Source organism: Castor canadensis, chromosome 3, assembly GCF_047511655.1.
Source record: "Castor canadensis chromosome 3, mCasCan1.hap1v2, whole genome shotgun sequence".
Lineage (NCBI taxonomy): Eukaryota > Metazoa > Chordata > Mammalia > Rodentia > Castoridae > Castor > Castor canadensis.
The window spans coordinates 16,412,204-16,427,557 of NC_133388.1; positions in this window are offsets into that span (position 1 = coordinate 16,412,204).

Consider the following 15,354-nt stretch of genomic DNA (forward strand, 5'->3'; position numbering starts at 1 on the left):
CCACAGCCCTACATAATGAAACCTGACTCATAGATCCCCCATTTTACAGAAGAACACACTGAAATTCAGTGACATTTAGTTATTTGCCCATGGCCGCACAGGGAGTAAGTAGATCATCTGGAATTCCGACCTAGGTCAGTGTGACTCCAGAAGCACTTTCTTTGCCAGTGAAGGGGTGAAAATGGAAAAAGTTGAGGCAAAGTCAAATCTGTCACATCAAAAAAATGGCAATGGACACACACACACGCACACACACACATACACACACACACAAGAGTGTTTTAAGAGTTCCTACTTATACTCTCCCCCTTAGAGAGTCAGCATCTGGACACTGACCACACAGACGTCATTGGAGCCAGGCTGGCTTAGCCAGAGAAACAGCAAAATCAAAAGAAAGGCTACAACCTTGCCCCGTGCAAGGTCCTAATTGCCACCAGAGGTGCTGACTCCTAGAGAAGGAAGTGGTTGACTCTCCTGCTCCAGGAGATAAAGTTTTTTTTGTTGTTGTTTTTTCCTTTTTCTTTTATTATTCATATGTGCATACAAGGCTTGGTTCATTTCTCCTCCCTGCCCCCACCCCCTCCCTTACCACCCACTCCGCCCCCTCCCTCTCCCCGCCCTCAATACCCAGCAGAAACTATTTTGCCCTTATTTCTAATTTTGTTGTAGAGAGAGTATAAGCAATAATAGGAAGGAACAAGGGTTTTTGCTGGTTGAGATAAGGATAGCTATACAGGGCATTGACTCACATTGATTTCCTGTGCGTGGGTGTTACCTTCTAGGTTAATTCTTTTTGATCTAACCTTTTCTCTAGTACCTGTTCCCCTTTTCCTATTGGCCTCAGTTGCTTTTAAGGTATCTGCTTTAGTTTCTCTGCATTAAGGGCAACAAATGCTAGCTAGTTTTTTAGGTGTCTTACCTATCCTCACCCCTTCCTTGTGTGCTCTCGCTTTTATCATGTGCTCATAGTCCAATCCCCTTGTTGTGTTTGCCCTTGATCTAATGTCCACATATGAGGGAGAACATACGATTTTTGGTCTTTTGGGCCAGGCTAACCTCACTCAGAATGATGTTCTCCAATTCCACCCATTTACCAGCGAATGATAACATTTCGTTCTTCTTCATGGCTGCATAAAATTCCATTGTGTATAGATACCACATTTTCTTAATCCATTCGTCAGTGGTGGGGCATCTTGGCTGTTTCCATAACTTAGCTATTGTGAATAGTGCCGCAATAAACATGGGTGTGCAGGTGCCTCTGGAGTAACCTGTGTCACAGTCTTTTGGGTATATCCCCAAGAGTGGTATTGCTGGATCAAATGGTAGATCAATGTCCAGCTTTTTAAGTAGCCTCCAAATTTTTTTCCAAAGTGGTTGTACTAGTCTACATTCCCACCAACAGTGTAAGAAGGTTCCTTTTTCCCCGCATCCTCGCCAACACCTGTTGTTAGTGGTGTTGCTGATGATGGCTATTCTAACAGGGGTGAGGTGGAATCTTAGTGTGGTTTTAATTTGCATTTCCTTTATTGCTAGAGATGGTGAGCATTTTTTCATGTGTTTTCTGGCCATTTGAATTTCTTCTTTTGAGAAAGTTCTGTTTAGTTCACTTTCCCATTTCTTTATTGGTTCATTAGTTTTGGGAGAATTTAGTTTTTTAAGTTACCTATATATTCTGGTTATCAGTCCTTTGTCTGATGTATAGTTGGCAAATATTTTCTCCCACTCTGTGGGTGTTCTCTTCAGTTTAGAGACCATTTCTTTTGATGAATAGAAGCTTTTTAGCTTTATGAGGTCCCATTTATCTATGCTATCTCTTAGTTGCTGTGCTGCTGGGGTTTCATTGAGAAAGTTCTTACCTATACCTACTAACTCCAGAGTATTTCCTACTCTTTCCTGTATCAACTTAAGAGTTTGGGGTCTGATATTAAGATCCTTGATCCATTTTGAGTTAATCTTGGTATAGGGTGATATACATGGATCTAGTTTCTGTTTTTTGCAGACTGCTAACCAGTTTTCCCAGCAGTTTTTGTTGAAGAGGCTGCTATTTCTCCATCGTATATTTTTAGCTCCTTTGTCAAAGACAAGTTGGTTATAGTTGTGTGGCTTCATATCTGGGTCCTCTATTCTGTTCCACTGGTCTTCGTGTCTGTTTTTGTGCCAGTACCATGCTGTTTTTATTGTTATTGCTTTGGAATATAGTTTGAAGTCAGGTATTGTGATACCTCCTGCATTGTTCTTTTGAGGGAGATAAAGTTTTAAACAAACAGCTGCATTGTGATTTCCAGAATGGCAGAGTGAGGAGTTTGACAAATACTCTACTTACAATTCAACTCCCTGGAAATTGACCACAGGTATGACACAAATTCAGAAGTGTTTATTTAAGAAAAACTACTAAACATTAGATAAGTGTCTGTGACATTTTACCTGAGACAATGCCCACGTTCTCTCTCTTAGCTCCACTGGAAAGAGTTCAGTCAGGGCTCGGTAAGATGTGAAAACTAGCATATTTGCCAGCTGGAAGGGGGTGACTTAATTAGTTGTGGAACCAGAAAGGTACTCGACCAAGGAGAAGGCCTAGCTGGGAATGCCAATGCCACAGCTGCCTGGGTTGTGATAATGCTCAGATAAACTGTGACCAGAAGGCATGTTGGGAGCTTGGGAGAGACATCCAGGTAATAAGATAGCCAGAGAGAGTTTTGATAAGCTGCGTGGTGGTCTAGGAGGCAGTGTGCAAGGCTGTGTAAGTTCAGGAGAGTCTGGCAAGGGTCCTAGTCACCTACTCATTTCTGACTATGAACCTTAGCACAGCTGCTATGAAATGTGGGACTTAGCATATTAAGACTTTAAAGCAATGATCATAAATATGTTCCAAGAGCTAAATGAAAGTATGACACCAATGGCTCACCAAATTTAAAAAAAAAAAAAAAACAAAAAAGAGAGAGCTAGGAATTCTACCAATGGAAATTCTAGAGTTGAAAAGATATAATAAATAATCAATGAAAATTTCACTAGAATGACTCAATGCAAATTTGAGCTGGCAGAAGAAAGAATAATGAAACTTGAAGATCAATCCATACGATTTGTCCAATGAAGAGAAAGAAGGAGGAAAGAAAGTCTCAGAGACCTATGTGACATCATCAGGTATACCAACATATGTGTAATGGCAAATCCAGAAGGAGGAAAATATTTGAAGAAAAAAATTGGCTCCAAACTCCCCAAATTCAATAAAAACATTCATCTGTGCCGCCAAGAAGCCCAATGATCTCTAAGTAGGATACACTTAAAGAGACCCCCCACCTGTGTACATAACAAAGAGTAAATATTAAAGACTGCAAGAAAAGAATGGCTCATCACCCACAGGGAAACAGGAAGTGCTGACCACCTCAGAACCAATGGAAGACTGAAGGCAGTGGGGTGACATTCTGAAGGGTGGGGAGTGGATTAAAGCCTACGGGAGCTGGACACAAGCAAGGTGAGATGCAGTTCATTGCTTTTACCTGTAGGCCAAGATAGGCACAGCCCCTGGCCACAAAACAGGGAAAGGCATGACAGCTGCATCTCCTAAACTGTGTTCAGAGAAGCAGGAACACAGGATTCTTCTATTCAATGTCACACCCCTCCCCTGCTCCACCCTGTTTGCTGCTAGAAAAGATCCCTAAAGAAGGAAGAAAGGCATTTGCTTTCTGCTTTTTGCTTTGAGGGCTTTACTTTGGGCTTTTTTGTGTGGGAAGCTTTTGGAAGGGAAAAGTTACTAAAGGGAAAGTGCTAAAGAGGGGCTGATAGAAAGTCTGCACAGAGAACTTTAACATAGGCTTCAGAAAGCAAAGCTGAGAAAGAACGTCATACAGAGGGCTTAGGAAAGCTAAAGAAAAGCCAAAGAGAACACGGGACAGTGCACCGTGCAAGTCTAAGGACAAGACTTTAAGAGTTGTGCACATGCAGGTTGTAGGCGTGGCTGTTTGCAAGTTTGAGCACCGAGGCTTTGAGAGAGCTAGAGAGATGAGACGGTGCAAGCCTGGGGCAAAAGACTTTAAGAGACATTAAGCTAAAGATAAGCTGAGAGCAAGCATGGGACAGTGCAGCCTAAGGAAAGAGGTTTCAAGCAAGGTTTTAAAGAGCTGCAGGGAGAAAGGCCTTAAAGAATCAAGATAGAGAAGAGAAGCAATGAGGGTTGGGCGTCTCCAGCCAAGTGTACAACACACCTGACCCCACTGTCTGTCTGTCTGTCTATCCTGTGTCTTTTCTGAATCTCCAGTCGCCCCTAGGTAAGCCCAGTTAGGTCCAGTAATTACCAAGGAGCGAGAGAGAAAACCTCATTCCAGCAAGGGAGGGAGCGTGAGAAACAGCGTCCCCTTCACTGAAGGTGTTGCGGAGAATAACAAGAAAAATTCTATTTCCAGCAAAACTTTCCTTTAAAAATGGAGGCAAGGTAAAGACATTTCCCAATAGAGACTGAGAGAAGCTAAAACTAGCAAATCAGCTGCATATATAACAAACAGCACTGCAGGGCAGAGCCCAAGTGGTCGAGCACTTTCATGAGGCTCTGAGTTCAATCCCCACTACCGCCAAAAAAAAAATAAAGGAACTCATGACTCATTCAATCTGGGAGGAAATATAAAAAATTACACACACACAAAAAAAGGCTGGCAGAGTGTTCAAGGTATAGGCCCTGAATTCAAATCCTAGTAACACAAAAAAAACCCAACAACAAAAAATAAAATTTATAAACTCTGAGTTTAATATTCACCGACAAAAATAAACTTTATCTCCTACTTTGTGCCAAGCAAAAATAAATAAATAAATTCCAAAAGGATTGCAGATCAAAATGTAAAAGGCAAAGCTACTGCAAAACAGAGGGAAACTTCTTCATGACCTTGAGACAGACAAAAACACCTTATACAGGACATACACTGAAAGTACTAGCTACAAAAGAAAAGATAAATGAATTGAAGTTTGTTAAAGAGTTTATTTTCATCAAAAAAATTAAGAGAAAGGAAAGCCAACTCTCGGGAAAAGATATTTGCAGTATATATATCTGACAAAGGATTCACATTCAGGATATAAAAGCTACTTCTGCAAGTCAATAATAAAAGTAAAGGAGCACTCATTCGAATAAAAATGGACTAATATCTTAACTAAGCACGTCAAAAGAGAAAAATCTAAGCACATAAGAAGGCGTTCGACATTATTAGTCATGAGAGATGCAAATTAAAGCCATCGCACTCCCACCAGAACTGATCAGGATGTGAAGCCGTGGAAGCGAGTCGAGTGTCTCAGAAGTGTGATACAACCACTTTGGCCACCTTTAGTTGTCTCTACTAACGTTAAACATAGGCCTGTTCTGTGCCCTGCAGAGGTCTACTCTGAATCAGCAATTCTGCCCAGCCCTGCCCCTCTGAGTATCCTGCACCCCTCTTTTAGGCCACCTGCTCATCCCCTGCAGGCTTTCCCTGGGGATTTTGCGACTGGACTACTCCTTTGTTCCTTCAGCTTCTAAGATTCAGTGGTTCTACTTCCTTGTCACAGATCTCAAGAATGAAATGGTGAGCCTCTTTGTGCATTTTTAACTTTCAGCAGCAGAGGGCGCTTAAGACTTAAAATATGTATGTGTTTTGTACCTGGATTGATGAGTATGAGTTTTCTCTTCTGTGCATTATCCTTTATCCAAAGTCCACAATTGCCAGCTCCAGCCAAAATTAGTACTTGGGACTTGCCATAGCCTCCCTGGCGCTGTCCATCCAGCCTGTCTTCCCGCAAGGCCGATCTGCCTCTTCCCTCCCCAAACTCACCTGAGGAGGCTTCCCTACTTAGCTTTCAAGGACTCCAGGAATAGGAAGGTAAACTGTTCTGCTGAAATGCTGGAAGCAGGCCCCCACACAGGCATAATAAAGCCTAGTGGAGTTCCCAGTTCTTAAAAAGAGGGTCTTCATCACTCCTCAGGGGAGATACCATCTTTGCAACTGTGTGGTACTTTGGAAGTCAGGAGGTGGAGCCAAAGTTCAAGGCCAGACCAGTTCCTTCCCTCAGGAGTCAGGAGCTTGGAGAAGGAGTTGAGTCTCAGGAAGGAGGGGTGGAAAGTGGCAGCTCTCTGGTCCCAGAGTCAAAGGGAAGAGAGAACAGATGTCTGAATCAGGTGACATGGTCCACCAATATCATTCCCTTATAAACTGGTCATTAATTGTGATTTAGAGATACGTCATATGAATGCAAGTAGGGCAACTGTATGAGGACCAACACAGGACATGGCCAAATATATGTGTACTTGCTTCAATCTCCATCCCTGCCAACTGGCCTGCTCTCTTCTGGCTAGATGATCTTTTCCCCCACAGGTACCCTCTGCTCTGTGCAGATGGGTCTCCTCACTATTCTGAAGACCTACCTTATAATCCCCCAGTTGCTGGCCTTCTTTTGCTCTGGTCAATCTGTCTTCCAACCATCCACTCACTTCCCTTTTGTTGAGTTGCCTCGTCTATGTCAGGCACAGGGCTAGGCAATAAAGACTCAGATCAAGAGACCTGTTCTCAAAGAGTTGAGTTAGCATGGGTTGGGGTAGACAAGCAAACTGGCAGTTACAACCAAGTGGTAAGTCCTGTAAGAGAAGCCTGAGGAAGGAATGAGTTGGTGAATTAATGAGTGAGCAAATCTGACTCAATTTGGTAGCCCCAGCAGGAGGGCATGACCCATCTTCTGTCCATCCTCTCCCTGGGTAGTAGTAGAGGCAGGCCTCGGACTGACTTTACAAGATCATGTCACCTCTTCTCAGGGTACCTGGGAGCCTCTTAAGGCAGGGAATTAGGGAAAGTGGAATCTTTGAAAGGTCTTGCCTTCATATGAACAATAAGCAATTTGTCCCTTGATTAGTGGAACCTTGTTTTCTTTCTAAAACTATCTTTCAGAAAAGTTTTTCTTTGGTTAACAGCTTAACAAATATGTGGCAGGTACAAATCTAGGTTGTGGGAATGTCAGCAGTGAATATAGCTGATCCAGATCCCTGCCCCCATGAAGCTTCCATTCTAGTGAGGGAGACAGATAAAATGAGTCAAGTTGCTGGCATCTGAGATGGTGGCCAAGTGCTACAGAGGAGCACAAAGCAGGGAGGGAGAGCAATGATGTTTGGAGTGGAGGTTACAACTTCCTATAGGGTTATTCAGGAGGCCTAAATGAGAAGAAGACACTTCTGTCAGTACCTGAAACAGACATGATAGTGTATGCCTGTACTCTCAGCTACTCAGGAGGCAGAGACTGGGAGGGTCACAGTTCCAGGCCAGCCCAGACAAAAATTTAGTGAGACCTCATCTCAACCAAAAAATTGGATATGGTGGTGCACATCTGTAATACCAGCTACCACAGGAGGCATAGGTAGGAGAATCAGGGTCCAGGATGGCCCTGGAAAAAATGTGAGGCTCTATCTGAAAAATAAATAGAACCAAAAAGGAGTGGGGCATGGCTCAAATGGTAGAACACCTGTCTAGCAAGAGCAAGGCCCTGAGTTCAAACTCCAGTATTGCCACAAACAAACAAACAAAAGACCTGAATTAGTTAAGGAAGTGAGCTCTGCAGATATGGTAGCAGATGAGTGCTTCAGGCAGAGGGGTAAGTAAGTACAGAGGCCCTGAGACATGGGCAGAGGAGGCAGAGAGGTGTGGTGGGGAGGTGAGCAGGCCTCAGGTAATACAGGTCCTTCTAGACCATGCTGAGGATTCTGCATTTCATTCTAAAAGTGCTGGGAAGTGATTAGAGAGGTTTGAGCATAGAAATGCTTTACCCTGTTTTGTACCAGGATATCTTCAACCAATACATTGAGACTAGACTACAGAGGCCCAAAGCCAGGAGTAGACTTAGTTATAGGCCATTGAGCTGTACACAGGCCATTGCAATAACCCTGGTGAGAAGGGAGGGAGGTGGTGAGAAGTGGTCTGCTTTGAGACCAGTAGGATTTGCTGACAGATTGGATGGAGACTGGGAGAAAGAGAAGCCCCAGGGCTGAGTGCTCTAAGGGTTTCTGCTTGAACACCTGGAAGGCGAGGCTTGCCATGAATTAGGTGGGGAAGACTGGGAAAGAGCAGGCTTTGGGGGGAAGAGCCGGTTTAGGGGGGGCAGGGAGACAAGGAGCTCAGACTTGAACATGACAAGTGTGTCGTGCCAAGTGGAGATGTCAGGTGGACAAAGGGAGGGGTGAGTCTGGAGTCCTGGGGAGGATCCCAGCTAGAGATCCAAGCTTGGGTTCTTTGGCACATCACCATCATGACTAGATGGATCAGCCAGGAAGTGAGTGGGACAGAGGTAAGAAGAACAGGACTGAACACAGGAGCCACCAATGTTTAGAGGTCAAGGAGTGGAGGGAACCACTTAGGTGAGAGGAAAAAATGGAAGTGGGGTGTCCTGGAAGCCATTTAAAGAAAGTGTCACAAACTGATGGTAGATGGTTCTTTTGCTGCAGCTAGATGGAAATCCACAGGTAGGCAAAGGGTAGCTTCATCCATGTTGGCAGTTCCAGGCCCTTGAGTGTTAAGGACTTACAGTTCATAGCCCTAAGGACTAGAGACTATGGTTCCCAGCTCTTGAAGTCAAAAACTTAGAACTCTAGGTGCTCAGGTGGGATCTAGCTCAGAGCCTTGGTTACTAATAGCCCAACACAGAGCAGCTAAGTGGCAGTCCTTGACTTCTAGCAGTAGCTCACACAGGCAGCAGCAAGTGTTGACTAATTAAGTGTGGTGGCTCTTCAGCTTTGGGTCACTGGACCCTTGGCAGAAGCTGATAAGGGCAAGTGTTACAGCTCTCGAGCCTGGGGTATAGGAGACCCTTGAAACAAAATGCTTGGCAGCTCTCTGGAACTGTTCTAGAGACTGGGCCCTAATCCCTTGACTTTGTCTTCACAGTCTGACATCTCTATGGTCTCTTTGCCTCCTCAGTACTTCTGCCCACCACCATTGTCTCATACACGACAGCTCTTGTCCCCAGTTGCTCTCCTGGCCTCTTCAGCTGCCCCTACAACTGCTGCTGCCTTTGCTATTGCAGCCGTCTCTACCACTGCTACCTCTGTCACTGATGTCCTCTGGCACGGCCTTTGATGCTATGGCTTCTTCATGTGACAATGATCACAAGTTGGAGACCACTCAGGAGAAAGTCTTTACTGAGGCCTGCTCTTGCAACATTACTGAGGTCCCACAAAAGAGGATCCCCTGAAGTGGTCTGATTTTAGAGCAAAAAAGGGATGTAGCATGGGTGTGGTATATGCATGAAGTGATTGTAGTGCACACCAGTCAGAAGCCTCACATAAGGACCAATCACAACACAGCTCTTCATGCAAATGAAGGATTGTAGTCTGCACCAGTCACAAACTTTCTGTTGAGCCCCTGGAAGCCACCCGTTCTGGCTTGGGTGGGAATAGCTGCAGGGCCATCTCAAGTTCTCTGAAGCTTTTTTTGTGTAGAATGCTATTTTCCAAGGCTGGTGCAAGCTGTCTGGAGTGGTCACAACTGGAATGTGTCTGCAGCCATGGTTGTAGTGGTCCTCTGCTATGGCTGGAGTGTCCTCAGAATGATTGTAAAGTGTCTGAAACATCAGGACAGTCTGGCTGGTTGCCAGTAAAGGCTCTGCTATGGGGACAGTTCCCCACATAAGACTGACAAAGAGCCTAGCAGGTTTCCATAGTGTAGTGGTTATCGCATTCACCTCACATAAAGGAAGAGCCTATCAAATACCCAGGATTAACAGTTTTAATCATTAATGGAAAGTGTTAAAAGGGTGTTTACAATAAAGACTTAATGAACTCTTAACATAGAACTAACAATTATAGTAGCATTTTACAGTACTTAATAGTGTTTAATAATGCTTAAAAGTGCTTAACTCCTGTCCCAGTATCCCAGGGAGCGGTGGACCCTCTGATCTGTCTCAAAAATGATTAAAGGAAGAGGAATTGACTGATTGCAACAAACTCTGTGAGAGGGTGTCATTCCATATGTTGGAAATATCTAGAATCGAGAAGTCCATAGAGACAAAGAACGGACTGGTGATTTCCGGGGACTGAGGATGGGAGAAAGGTGACTGCTTAGAGGGCATAGAGTTTTCTTTGGGGAAGATAAAAAAGAAAATGTTTTGGAATTTGACAGAAGTGGTGTTTGTCAACATTGTGATTGTACGAAATACCACTGTATCGTAGATTAAAAATGATTATATTATATGAATTTCACCTCCGTAAAAACAAATTCTGCAACGAAACTGAGAAATTCAACAATGTGAAGGTCAAGGTGAGCCAGGTGCCTGTGGCTCACACCTGTAATCCAAGCTACTCAGGAGGAGAGATCATGAGGATCAGTTTGAAGCCAGCCTGGACACATAGTTTGTGAGACCCTATCTTGAAAAAACCCTTCAGAACAAAGGGCTGGTGGATTGGCTCAAGGTGTAGGCCCTGATTTCAAGTCCCAGTACCAAAAAAAAAAAGTCCAGGGGATCTGGACAAGAGATGTTTTGGGTGGATGTGGAGCAAAAACCTAAACAGAACAAGTTCAAGGGAACTGGTAATGTGAGGGTACACCCAAGTCCACGGTTCTCACAGGTGTGTCTCTACCCAGAGCCAAAATGAAAATATTACCTTTTCTTTGTAATAAAAAAGAGTTAATTTTATTTTCTTCTGTTTTCCCAATTTTTGAAAATGAGTATATGCTTCTTTAAAAAAAAAAAAAAAAAAAAGCCAGTGCTGGTGGCTCACTCCTGTAATCCTAGTTACTCAGGAGGCAAAGATCAGGAGGATTGTGGTTTGAAGCCAGCCCAGGCAAATAGTTCGTGAGACCCTATCTCAAAAAACCTTTCATGAAAATAGGGCTGGTGGAGGGGCTCAAAGTGAAGGCCCTGAGTTCAAGCCCCAATACCACAAAAAGAAAAAAAAAAAAAAGAAAGTAATATAAAACTTTTTAATGTAAAAATATCACCCTCTAGAATGGACCATCCACTGGCTAGAGATGAAAACCCAAACCACCACTACTACCACTGCTTCTGCTTCTCCTCCTCCTCCTTCTTTTTCTCGTTCTCCCTCTTCCTTCTCCTCTTCTTCCCCTCCCCCTCTCCCTCTCTCCCTCTTCTTCTCCTCAATCTGGATCAAAGAAAGAATGTACTTCACTTTTGCAATTCAGAACGCAAAGTAATTAAATCTCCTATATCCAATTAACACCAGAGAAAGGAGGCTGAAGCCTAAAGCTATGCATGATTCCATGAGTTTGAAGTCAGACCGTGAACTTGTTCATTTCACTTGAAAATTGGTAACCCCAGGGTTCATCTTTTCCAACTCAGAACCTTCCCACTTTTCTCTTGTGCAGAAAGATTCTTTCACAGAACTCAGCACAAAATATAGATCTGTGGTCTACCATAGGTCCCAGTTCAGTTCATGTGGAGTCTCTTTTTTTCTCTCATTTTTAAAAACTTAAATGGCACTTTTCTTTTACATTTTTATTAGCATATATTAGTTGTACAAAGGGGTATCGTGATATTTCCATACATGCATATGATGCACTTTGCTAGAATTCATGCTCTTTCTGGTCCCCCTCCTTCCCTTTGTTAGAAATAAGACCCCTGAAGACCACCGGGGCACAATTGAAGACACAGAAACAGAACTGTCTCGGCAAGGCAAAATTTACTTCTACAGAAGGGTGTACAAGCTCAAGCAGACCACGGGTCCGCATGTTTATCCCTGACTTGGTGTGGCCCTGCCCCTTTTACTCGGATTGGTTGAGTTCGGTGCACAGTCTGCTTGTGATTGGCTAATGCTACACTTGTTATTTGGGGTTGGGGTAGGTAGTAATTTAGGTGCAAAAAGGAGCTCAGTGAACAAGAGCCCGGAACTGCAAACAGCTAAGATGGCGACACTCTTCCATAGAAAAGACTTTTCCTCACAGTTCCCTCCTCTTTTTATTTTCTGTTCTTTTCTTCAAACTCATTTAACATTATCAACTCACTATTTCAGCTGTACTCAAGAATAATTGGTATGATACAGGAGTTTGTTTAGTTTGGGCAGTTCGCCAGTTTCTATGGTCCTCATATGCAGGGTGTAACACAAAACCCAATTAGAGCCATTGCCCCAATCACAACAAGGAGGGATGTTAAGATTGAGGTCATCACCTCTCTTCCCATTCCCCAAGCCATTGCTCTAGCCAGTTAGTAAGGGGGTCATTTATCCCTGAATTCTTAGCCAGTTCATTTGACAGGGCTGTCAGGCCTTGGAGAGCCTTGGTTATGGTCCCATCTGGAGCTGTGTTGTTGGGTGCATTCACCCCCTGTCTGGACACATTACCCCCCCCCCCTTTTCCTGCCAGAATCATGCCTAGAGCCATTCAGTTTTCCCATGCCATCTTACTGGTGGGGCCTAGTTGTTCTGCAACTCCTCTCACTGCGTCCCTAGTATAGTTGACAAATCTCTGCTGGTTATAATAAATACAGTTAATCCAGTCCACATTTTTATTAATAGTGGATCACTAGAATAGTGCTGATTCAAATTCTGCTGCTATCTGGCTTCTTGCTTTGACTTCATCAAGGACTCCTTGTGGGACCCCAGTGGCATCAGTGTAGACGTGGGAGTCAAATGACCCTCCAGGGGAAACAAGATCTCGTTTCTGTCTTTCCTTGGTTAGGGAAGGTCTAGGTTTCTGGAATGCTGGGGTGAAAGGGGTAGCCAATTGAACTAGGGTGAAGTCCCACTCCATTTGACTGGAAGAACCTCAAGTAAAGGTCCACCATGATACCACCAGACTCCTGCCCTGGCGACAGTTAGAGTAGACTTATTGCTCATCTCTTCAAAGGACCAGCCTTCACTGCACCCTGATGCGTTTCCCAGGAACTTTAATTCCTCCCCCACTCTGAGAGGCACGAGGTGTAGTTGGAGTTTTAGGATGGGGGTCTAATCAACCAGGGTAGCTTTTGCACCTCCAGAAACAGTAGTGACAAGGTCATACAAGACTCATTGTCCCAGGCCGTCCTCTTTTGGAAGAGTGTTATTATATATTTTATTTTAGCAGAATCTGAGGTCCATCCCAAAGGGAAAGGGACAACTTTTAGCTCTGGCTTTCCTGTCACACATGAGTAACATAACTTCACTTTTGTTTAAGGTGCAGGTGGAATATTTAATCCATTTCAACCAGGCATTCATTAGTTTCCCCATAACCAGTTTTAATAGGAATGGTCTCTTTTTCAATCTTTAACCTCCACTATAGCTACTTTGGCATGCTCACTATTAGGTTTGAGGGGTGGTGTCGGAGATATGGGCCTATCATCAGTGTAGTATTTTTAATTAATCACAAAAGGAATGTACCTATTGGGTCTCTTCCAGAGATATCAGCTCCCAATCCATACTACCTCAAGATAGAAGGCTCCGTGGTCATGGTAAATGGGTCATCTATGACCAACAAAAGGGGGTGGCTTTGGGAGAGTTGGCAATTAGGGAGAGCTCTACTAATTTGGATCTTACTTTATAATTGTTTCCCATAGGCTGATGAGGTCTGACCCTTATACTGTGTGGTCCACCCCATGTCTGACCAGCCCCCACATGGCCCATCTAAGTTTTTATCAAAATCATCATGATCGTCCTCTCCAGGGCCAGGTATGAGCACATATATATAGTCTTAGCCCGGAGTTGATGTCGTCTCTGGGGATCACCACAGGGAGTACAAGGCATGCATCAAACTTAACAGTCAAAGGAGAAGATGTTTGGGTGACAATGGCAAATACACAGTTTCCCAAATGAAAAAGGGAAAATAGTCACAGTGTAATCTTTTTTTTTTTTTCATTTTTCTTTTATTATTCATATGTGCATACAAGGCTTGGTTCATTTCTCCCCCCTGCCCCCACCCCCTCCCTTACCACCCACTCCACCCCCTCCCGCTCCCCCCCTCAATACCCAGCAGAAACTATTTTGCCCTTATCTCTAATTTTGTTGTAGAGAGAGTATAAGCAATAATAGGAAGGAGCAAGGGGTTTTGCTGGTTGAGATAAGGATAGCTATACAGGGCATTGACTCACATTGATTTCCTGTGCGTGGGTGTTACCTTCTAGGTTAATTCTTTTTGATCTAACCTTTTCTCTAGTTCCTGGTCCCCTTTTCCTATTGGCCTCAGTTGCTTTAAGGTATCTGCTTTAGTTTCTCTGCATTAAGGGCAACAAATGCTAGCTAGTTTTTTAGGTGTCTTACCTATCCTCAACCCTCCCTTGTGTGCTCTCGCTTTTATCATGTGCTCATAGTCCAATCCCCTTGTTGTGTTTGCCCTTGATCTAATGTCCACATATGAGGGAGAACATATGATTTTTGGTCTTTTGAGCCAGGCTAACCTCACTCAGAATGATGTTCTCCAATTCCATCCATTTACCAGCGAATGATAACATTTCGTTCTTTTTCATGGCTGCATAAAATTCCATTGTGTATAGATACCACATTTTCTTAATCCATTCGTCAGTGCTGGGGCATCTTGGCTGTTTCCATAACTTGGCTATTGTGAATAGTGCCGCAATAAACATGGATGTGCAGGTGCCTCTGGAGTAACATTCTTTTGGGTATATCCCCAAGAGTGGTATTGCTGGATCAAATGGTAGATCGATGTCCAGCTTTTTAAGTAGCCTCCAAATTTTTTTCCAGAGTGGTTGTACCAGTGTAATCTTTTAAAAGTTACTTTGGTGTTGCCAGGCTCTGAAGACACAGTCCATTGTTCCTCCTTGGAGCTCATTTTATTCAGATGTAGTGGATCCATCCCTTCTCAGTGGTACATACTACAGTCTCAGTAGTGAGTAACACCCAATAAAATCCCTCCCAGGATGGATGAGTTTCTCTCCACTTCAAGTCTGGATCTGGATGTAATCTCCCCCCAGTGCAGATGCACTGGAAATTCGAGTGGTAGAGTCTGGGCCAGCAGTCCCTGTTTCCTAAGGGATGATAGAGCTGAAGAGAGACTGAGCTCATAATTTCAGAGAAACTGATCCATAAGCAAAGATTATATTCTAAAAAGTTACAGTACTAGCCTCACGATCAAATATAAAGACACTTTTACCTTTATCATAAGCAAATGATGTTTTTTGAACTATGGCTCTTTTAAATACTTTTTCTTATAGCTGGGATAAACTTATAGGCATGTAGAGGGAAGAGAAATGCCCCCACAGCCTTGGTGTATTTTACCCTAAAATAAGCCACATTTGCTTCCCCATAGGAAGCAATAGCCTGCATTGTTTTTATCTTACTAGGGCTGTTAATTTACATTTTTACTTTTAGAGTAAGATTTAGCAAAGCTTGTAGACCTCTTACAAGCTTAAGGAGACAGTGTTAGTGTCCCAGATAGAATTGTTAATATTTTTTTAATTGACCAAGTGTTGGTCACTTTC